The sequence below is a fragment of the Patella vulgata genome, chromosome 5 (assembly GCF_932274485.2).
Source record: "Patella vulgata chromosome 5, xgPatVulg1.2, whole genome shotgun sequence".
Taxonomy (NCBI): Eukaryota; Metazoa; Mollusca; class Gastropoda; family Patellidae; genus Patella; species Patella vulgata.
In genome coordinates, this window is record NC_065883.2 from 27,070,418 (window position 1) to 27,079,930 (window position 9,513).

Genomic DNA, 9,513 nt, shown 5'->3' on the forward strand with positions numbered 1-9,513 from the left:
CTGATTAAACAGAAAATGTCTCATGGGGCCATCTTGAATATTTAAATTTTCCCAAGGATGCCATGATGGCATCATCCGGATTCTGAATCTACACATATTGAAAATAATTATATAATCCATCAAAACCATTAGGCGGTTTATATTTCAGTGATTGTCGACCTGCTGTGGACTTTAATGTAAAATTTTACCTATATCTCACTGACATGCTTCAATAGACAAAAGATCACTCCGCAATACACGTTCGAAATTTACTACACGGTTCTGCCTTATACCCTCGTATCTGAAACATAATCCGTCACAAACTATGACCAGTAGAGTATTTACAAGAATCCAGGACTGTGGAGACGACAATCTATTAGCCCAAATTGTGTGGGTGAATAACAAAAAAATAATGAGAAGAGTATTTTATTAATATGATCCAATACAAATTAACTTTAGCAGATGTATATAATACAAACAAATTATTGTAGCACAAATGTATATATTTGACAACAGGCTAATTTATAATTCAATAATGATGCATATTTAATTAGATGAATTAAAATGATTTTTTATCAATGGAAATCAAATGTACAGAATTATTATTATTATTATTATTATTATTGGAATAAAGCTTTTCTTTTAATATAAATGAAATCAATTGAACACAATTATAATTATTGAAATAAATGAAAATCAAATACACAGAATAATATTTATTGGAATAAAGCTTTTCTTTAATTTAAATGAAATCACACAATTATGAATATTGGAATTTATAATATATAGATGTTTCTGATTCCAGATACTGACACTAATAGCTAAATCTTTCAGTCCGTCTGTAAAAATAGATTGGCAGGCAACGAAATATATGCCAACACAAGCGCACAATGTTTATATGGCACTGACTGGTGTGGGGCTCTTAATTTTGTTAGAGTTCACCCTTATGACTAGTCAAACATGTTGGAACAATTACAATACTTTCAAGTGCAGTGACAATAACTCCGCGAATAATTGACGCATGGCACTGAATTTCGAAAGTGTTCACGTGAGTCGTTAAAGAAGCCTATAGAAGGTTTGAAAAAATAATGGAGTGATTGCATAAAGTTGGATAGAATGTCAAGGGAAATAAATAGAGGCAACCCATTACTACAAGGATCTCCATTATCAACGATGGTATGTTAAAATCGAATCAAAATAACACTCATAAAAGTTTTTAAAAAAGGGACAGAATGGTTCTTTCGTTTGACTATCCAGAAGGGTTTACGGGCAGACAAGATTTACAGGATTTCGAATATTGGATGAACAAATGAATACAGTAGTTATTATGCTGGCCAAAGAAGTTTGGCAACCATCTTAAAATTATAACAACTTGGGTAATTACATCAGATAGGTACTAAATGGGTAACGGCAATAGATGACCACATTAAACTGCGGACATATTGAAATATATGAACAAATTGATCTTTGATATTACTACTGAATAGATAATAGGCCTATACATTTCAATACAACGTTTCTTATTATCTAAAACCAAAGAGATCACTTACTTTATTAGTAGAATACGTTATAATATATGTAAGAGTAAAAAAAATAAATAAAAAGAAATAAAAAAATACGCATTTAATGGGAATTTATTTATTCTTTAGAGGTAAACAGATTATATAATTTAACTGTTGCTCCAAAAATATATGGATTTCCATTTTCATTGGGCCATAATAAAGTATCGAAAATAGATGTTGGTGTAACGTCATAGGTCAACCGAAATAGTGTCAGGGCGGCATGGACCAGGTTTGGATCCGCGCTGGAATAGCAAGACACTTGAATCCCATTCACCAGGAGCTCACCAGATTTTGTTATGGGAGCAAACGCACCTTTTCCTTCTACCTCTTTGATGTCTGTGATCTGTTCGGCAGTTGTATGTTGACCATCATGGCAAACCAGGCGATCCCCTATCTGCAAAAAGAATACACCCTTATGTTTAAACTATCTTGTCGTTTATGATAAGGCTATATCACAGCCCTGGACTGTCTATAAGAGAGATGGAGAGGGAGAGAGAGATAGACCTTGTGATTTCAGGCGCACACGTTAAACCACTAGACCCCTCCCTGTCCATAGAGGTTTGGCCTAGAATATTTTTCTTGTTCACTTCTACTTCCCAAAGGCAAGGGTTGGAAGTGACAATAATTTGTCTAATTAGATGTTATTAGTGGACCTCGAGTAACATAGTATTGTCATGTTATAAGGACACTGCAGTGGGCATTATAGTTGCAACGTGTTTACTGGTCAAGAATATTACGTTCACATTTCATGGTCTTCTTGGACAAAGCTCACTTTAAGGCGATAATTGGTCCCATGCAACGTTAGACAGTTTAAATTGAACTGACCAACAACACAATTTGGTGATCGCATTGTCACACGGAGAATAATATCTAAGATCTGACATACAACTACAACAACATTTCTAAACCAGATAAATTAATATAAATGTATTGGGGCGAAGTTACTACCTTGACTTCTTTAGCCATTTTATAAGTTCTTGAAGAATTCGATTCGTCATCAGACAATACCAGATGGTGGTTATTAGTTAGTGTTATGCTGCGTGTACCCGTTATTATCTCTAGGTAGTTCGGGCTAGACTGGTGAGGATCTTTATGAGAAAAACAGTATACTTTAGTATATCCCAACGTTCCATCTGGCATTACTTCCTGAACTTCTTCACCAGTCTTTAGATATTGAAGATACTTTCTTTCTCCGCCTTTCGTTATCACCCAATCGTTGGATGTTAAACAGCTTTTTCTTTTTCTTCGCTGAAAATTGAAAATAAATCGATGTTGCAAATTCCCATTGGACTGGACATTATTATGATGGGATATGGAGGAGGGCGGGGGTGGGGTGGGGCTACGAATAAGAAATACTGTAAAAACATTATCTATAAATTCAAATTGAACGCATAAGTTCAAACGAATATCAAAATCCAAGTGCAAACGTCGGCGGAACTCCTTAACAACCACTATTGGCTACCATGATACCAGAATTTATGCCTTAATAAAGTGTTAAATTGTTTTTATCAGATGTTTGTTTGGATTAGTGGTGAGACAAGCTCTAAATTTTTCTTTCGAAATATAATGCAGACGTCTGCTGATAATCTAAATGTATAAATCTATTTGAAGAATAGTTTGACTGAGGCCGAAAATAGATTGATTTCTTTTGAGAAGTGTGCTATACCCATAACCGATAACACACTTTTATTGCGTTGTTGACGAAATGAAGTAAGCAACTGATTTGATGCATTATTGCAGGGCTTTTGTGGTCGCAGTTTATAGTGATCATGTTGGAATACCCGATATATTTCCCAGCTGTTTCATCATATCATTCAATAATATCGATTAACATATAAGCAGGAAATACGATTATTAAATTATGTCCCACTTATTTTCCAAATTCGGAAGATATATCGAATTTGTCACGGCCAAATGTGCAAGATATCTACTGCTATCAACAAATAATATTTTAAAATATTTATATTTGTAGTACATACAATTCTAAATCAAAAAAGTATGCCAATAGTGTGTTATATAAATTGCCAAAAATAACGAAACGGTTTAATTAATTGGCCAAAATAACGAAATACATTACCACAAACACGAAATAGTGCCAAGAAATCGGCGAAACTTCTTCTATTAGTGTTTAAGGTCCGCTTCCACCGAGGGTGATGCCACAGACGAATTGTCTTATTTTTATTATCCAAGCGCACGTACAAGGTCTTTCTCGTGGGGGGGAAGTGATATTTGTACGAAGTTTAAAACAACAATGAAAATCTTACAGCCCTGTGATGACGGACGAAGGTGCATTATCTATATAAATAATAAAATGTCATTTCATTGATTTTCGAAGATTACGTAATAAATAAATAAATAAATAAATAACTTACATTTAGAACATAATCCGGGTTTGGATTATTGCTCATCTTGTGTGTATAATTATTAATATTATGGCTTCAGACTGTGAGATAGTATTCTTGCGTATATAATCAACATGTTTCAGTTTCTTCATATTTATAGGAAATTATTTTAAAAATTCTAAAAATAACCCGTAACGCATTGCGGCGTGTGTTTTAATACGTTTTGTGGTTCCATTGGTTGATAGTAAATGCACCTAGCAACGTCATTTTGTTTAAAACGTGACAGGGATTAAATTATGCAATTATGCAAAGCTGAAGTAATCGATTGTTTTGCCAGTATGGGGTCTGTAAAACGACACCTTAACTAAAATAAAGCTTACTGTGTCCATGTTTTAAACTGCGTGCTTTACAAACGGAATGACGGTGCTAAATTTGTTAATCTTATTTCTGTTACATGGGATTTTATTTGGTATTCCCAACATATTCTATGAAATGAACTGAGGTTTGACGACGTTGCAAAAAATTGGGTTTACGGTGTGCATGACTTAAAATAAACTTTCTTGGTATTCCCAATTAAGAAAAACATTTTAGCAATCCCCACATATATTACGAAATGAAAGATACTCTTGCCACGTTGATAAATTTCAAGTTGTTCGATGACATTATCAAAGCACATCTCTTAGGTCATGAAGTGCACCTGTCATGAGAACAGACTTGCTAAAAAAAATTGACATAAAATGGGTTTATGGAGTAAATTGTTCCTGGACACAGGGATGGAGTGGGGACTAGGCCCCAACTGAGAAATACTTTGAAAAACGGACTACAAAGACTACAAACCATCAGGTAGATAATACACAAGAGAGTAATTCTATCAATTCATCAAAAACGACGCAGTAAATTCATGAATAAAAATGGCCACCCAAACTATACGGGGGGGGGGGGGGTGAATTAACTTCTTTAGGAGCCCCTGATCATATACTATTCAAAAAAAGTAGGGGATATTTGATTTTGGGGGCATAATACTAAAATATGCAAATGACTACGAAAAAAGTCACTATAGAACCTAACAGAAGAAACATTTCCAGTTACATGTGATGCTTGGGATCATCATGGGGGTCCAACCCAAGATTTGCACGACTCTGACTTTGAATGTTACAGTCATCGTGGCATTGAATTCCAGGGTGGAAACATCAGTTTAATTGTTTTAGTGACCAGAAAACAAATTTTGATATGCGTCGGCTTACCCAAAATGAAAGGTTACGTGCCCTTGGCATGCTACAGATCGGCACAACACAGGCGGTTGTGGCGCGGACGATGAATGTTTCTCAGTCTGTCATAAGCAGGCTATGGTCCAGATACCGTGATACACAATCTGTACAGGACAGACCACGCTCAGGTCGACCAAGGGCGACAACTCAAGCCCAGGATCGATTTATCCGTACCTTGGCCTTGAGAAATCGTGTCATCACAGCAAATAAGATCAGCGCTCGTCTTCAAACAGACACTGGTGTGAGAGTGAGTGGCCAGACGATTCGGAATCGACTGCATAGGGGTCACCTTCGCGCCCGACGTCCTCGCGTGATCCCTTGTTTGAGAGATCATCACATTCAGGCAAGACGTCGTTGGTGTAGGGATCGTCAACACTGAGATAATCGACGCTGGAGCAATGTGATGTTTTCAGATGAGTCAAGGTTCACTGTTGATTTTTTGGACAGATGTAGGAGGGTGTGGCGTCGTCGAAACGAGCGCTTCCAAGACGTTAACGTCATCAGACATGATCGATTTGGGGGTGGTTCTGTTATGGTGTGGGGAGGCATCACTGTTGCTGGAAGAACGGCTTTACATGTTGTTGCAGGGCGTGTTACAGGCCAGTACTACCGGGACAACATCTTGGCAGTCCATGTTGTGCCGTTCGCACGACGTCATGGCCGCCGTTTCATCTTCCAGGATGACAACGCAAGATGTCACAGGGCCAGGATCGTTACAGGTTACCTCCAACAACAGAACATCACCACATTACCTTGGCCAGCACTGAGTCCCGACCTCTCCCCCATCGAGCATGTCTGGGACATGCTTGGACAGAGGTTACGTCAACGTCAACAACGTCCTGCCAATGTCCAAGAACTTGCTGCTGCGTTGCAACAGGAATGGGACAATCTGGACCAAAATGACCTTAGACGTCTCATTAGGAGTATGCCACGTCGGATCAATGCTTGTTTGGCAAACAGAGGAGGATTTACCCGTTACTGACTTGGTTGTGATGCTGTGGTAACTTTGCTGTTTGACCCCGGGTATCATTTTACCCTTATAATGGTCAGTCTGTGCCTTACTTAGTCTAACGATCATTTGGAATAAATCGATGAATGTGAACTTCATTTCATTTTGTCATTTGTTTCTTCGTCAGTTTCATTAGGTGACTTTAATAACACTTAAAAATCAAATATCCCCTACTTTTTTTGAATAGTATACTATACTCGGTATATTTATCACTTACCATATATTTATCACATAATATTATTAGCGCAAATACTTAGTAATTCCACCATATTCCCCCAATTTGTTAGGATGAACTATACGGGGGGGGGGGGGGGGAATTAACTTCTTTAGGAGCCCCTGATCATACTATACTCGGTATATTTATCACCATACCATATATTTATCACATAATATTATTAGCGCAAATACTTAGTAATTCCACCGTATTCCCCCAATTTGTTAGGATGAACTACCATTGTATGGTATGATCAAACGGTGATGGATCAGTTTTTGTTGACTGTGTGATGGAGTATCAGGGGCCATACTATTTACCGGAAAACACCATTTTATACTGAATACCGGAAAACACCAGAAAGACACTAAATACCGGAAAACATCCTTAATACCGGAAAACACCCTAAATAGGTAACCCGGAGCCTGGTCCTCTGTGTGCGGTTTTGGACCAAGTGAGCGCCGATGAAGGAAGGTCAAGGTCATAACGATGTTCGTTTTACAAATAGCCCCTCCAGCCCCCCCAAAAAATAAATAAAAAAATTTCCTATTTTTTTTATCCAAAATTTTGTTGATGCCTGTTATGTTTAGAATGTTTTAAAAGACGCAATCAGTCTCCCTCCATCATTGACCATATTTTATTTTGTATTTTAATTTTAGTTTTCAGTAAATTTCAGTAGATTTCAGTATTTCAGTAGATTAAACACTGCCTCGGAGGGCCCCATTATATGCCGGTTGCGCCGGTCTCCTGATTCTTATCAGTAACGCTGGCATCAGGGTGGTACGAATTAGTGGAAGGCACGACTAGGCCAACTCCTCCCTAGGTAACAAAAAATCGCATCATAAAACAGCAAGTATCATCAAAAGCGAGTAAATAAATCTCTAAATAGTTCGAGTTGAAGTTCCAGGTGTTACGTCTCAACGTGTGGTAAGTTAAACGAACAGACAAGAACAGAATAATCGATTTACCGGTCTCAAAATATTACCCAACAAGGTTCCAAATATATACAAACTCTTCTAATATATACAAAATAAGAGTAATAATAACATAATATGTATAAACCCTAAAATAATGGGTATAATGAAAACGACATGAAACGCGTCTTTACAGAACAAAGGAATTATCTCTACTGGCCCGAAGTTGATACATTCCGTATCAATTCCAGGAAAAGTATGGTACAAGAAAGGGAGGTAATTATATAGGTCAAAACAACAATTTACGTCTAAACTCACAAAATACTTAAAAGTAAATCCTATAAAAAATGGAATAGTAAATTGTTTATTAAAATATACCGGTGTTTTCCGGTATTCAGTATAAAATAGTGTTTTCCGGTTGTTTTCCGGTAAATAGTATGGCCCCTGATACTCCATCACACAGTCAACAAAAACTGATCCATCACCGTTTGATCATACCATACAATGGTAGTTCATCCTAACAAATTGGGGGAATACGGTGGAATTACTAAGTATTTGCGCTAATAATATTATGTGATAAATATATGGTATGGTGATAAATATACCGAGTATAGTATGATCAGGGGCTCCTAAAGAAGTTAATTCCCCCCCCCCCCCCGTATAGTTCATCCTAACAAATTGGGGGAATATGGTGGAATTACTAAGTATTTGCGCTAATAATATTATGTGATAAATATATGGTAAGTGATAAATATACCGAGTATAGTATACTATTCAAAAAAAGTAGGGGATATTTGATTTTTAAGTGTTATTAAAGTCACCTAATGAAACTGACGAAGAAACAAATGACAAAATGAAATGAAGTTCACATTCATCGATTTATTCCAAATGATCGTTAGACTAAGTAAGGCACAGACTGACCATTATAAGGGTAAAATGATACCCGGGGTCAAACAGCTAAGTTACCACAGCATCACAACCAAGTCAGTAACGGGTAAATCCTCCTCTGTTTGCCAAACAAGCATTGATCCGACGTGGCATACTCCTAATGAGACGTCTAAGGTCATTTTGGTCCAGATTGTCCCATTCCTGTTGCAACGCAGCAGCAAGTTCTTGGACATTGGCAGGACGTTGTTGACGTTGACGTAACCTCTGTCCAAGCATGTCCCAGACATGCTCGATGGGGGAGAGGTCGGGACTCAGTGCTGGCCAAGGTAATGTGGTGATGTTCTGTTGTTGGAGGTAACCTGTAACGATCCTGGCCCTGTGACATCTTGCGTTGTCATCCTGGAAGATGAAACGGCGGCCATGACGTCGTGCGAACGGCACAACATGGACTGCCAAGATGTTGTCCCGGTAGTACTGGCCTGTAACACGCCCTGCAACAACATGTAAAGCCGTTCTTCCAGCAACAGTGATGCCTCCCCACACCATAACAGAACCACCCCCAAATCGATCATGTCTGATGACGTTAACGTCTTGGAAGCGCTCGTTTCGACGACGCCACACCCTCCTACGTCTGTCCAAAAAATCAACAGTGAATCTTGACTCATCTGAAAACATCACATTGCTCCAGCGTCGATTATCCCAGTGTTGACGATCCCTACACCAACGACGTCTTGCCTGAATGTGATGATCTCTCAAACAAGGGATCACGCGAGGACGTCGGGCGCGAAGGTGACCCCTATGCAGTCGATTCCGAATCGTCTGGCCACTCACTCTCACACCAGTGTCTGTTTGAAGACGAGCGCTGATCTGATTTGCTGTGATGACACGATTTCTCAAGGCCAAGGTACGGATAAATCGATCCTGGGCTTGAGTTGTCGCCCTTGGTCGACCTGAGCGTGGTCTGTCCTGTACAGATTGTGTATCACGGTATCTGGACCATAGCCTGCTTATGACAGACTGATAAACATTCATCGTCCGCGCCACAACCGCCTGTGTTGTGCCGATCTGTAGCATGCCAAGGGCACGTAACCTTTCATTTTGGGTAAGCCGACGCATATCAAAATTTGTTTTCTGGTCACTAAAACAATTAAACTGATGTTTCCACCCTGGAATTCAATGCCACGATGACTGTAACATTCAAAGTCAGAGTCGTGCAAATCTTGGGTTGGACCCCCATGATGATCCCAAGCATCACCTGCATTCCATGCGGTAGCTATTGGTCCGTTTGGGCGTCAAATGTAACTGGAAATGTTTCTTCTGTTAGGTTCTATAATGACTTT

The 9,513-nt window shown here is 38.5% G+C and overlaps 1 long non-coding RNA gene across 1 annotated transcript; it reads right to left on the reverse strand.

Annotated features, from left to right (window-relative positions):
* Window positions 1-389: 389 nt before the first annotated feature.
* Window positions 390-4,063, reverse strand: LOC126822490 (uncharacterized). Its single transcript, XR_007680842.2, has 3 exons — window positions 3,914-4,063; window positions 2,490-2,789; window positions 390-1,935 (listed from the first exon to the last, which is right to left on the reverse strand). It is a non-coding gene; the product is annotated as an uncharacterized LOC126822490 (long non-coding RNA).
* Window positions 4,064-9,513: the final 5,450 nt, after the last annotated feature.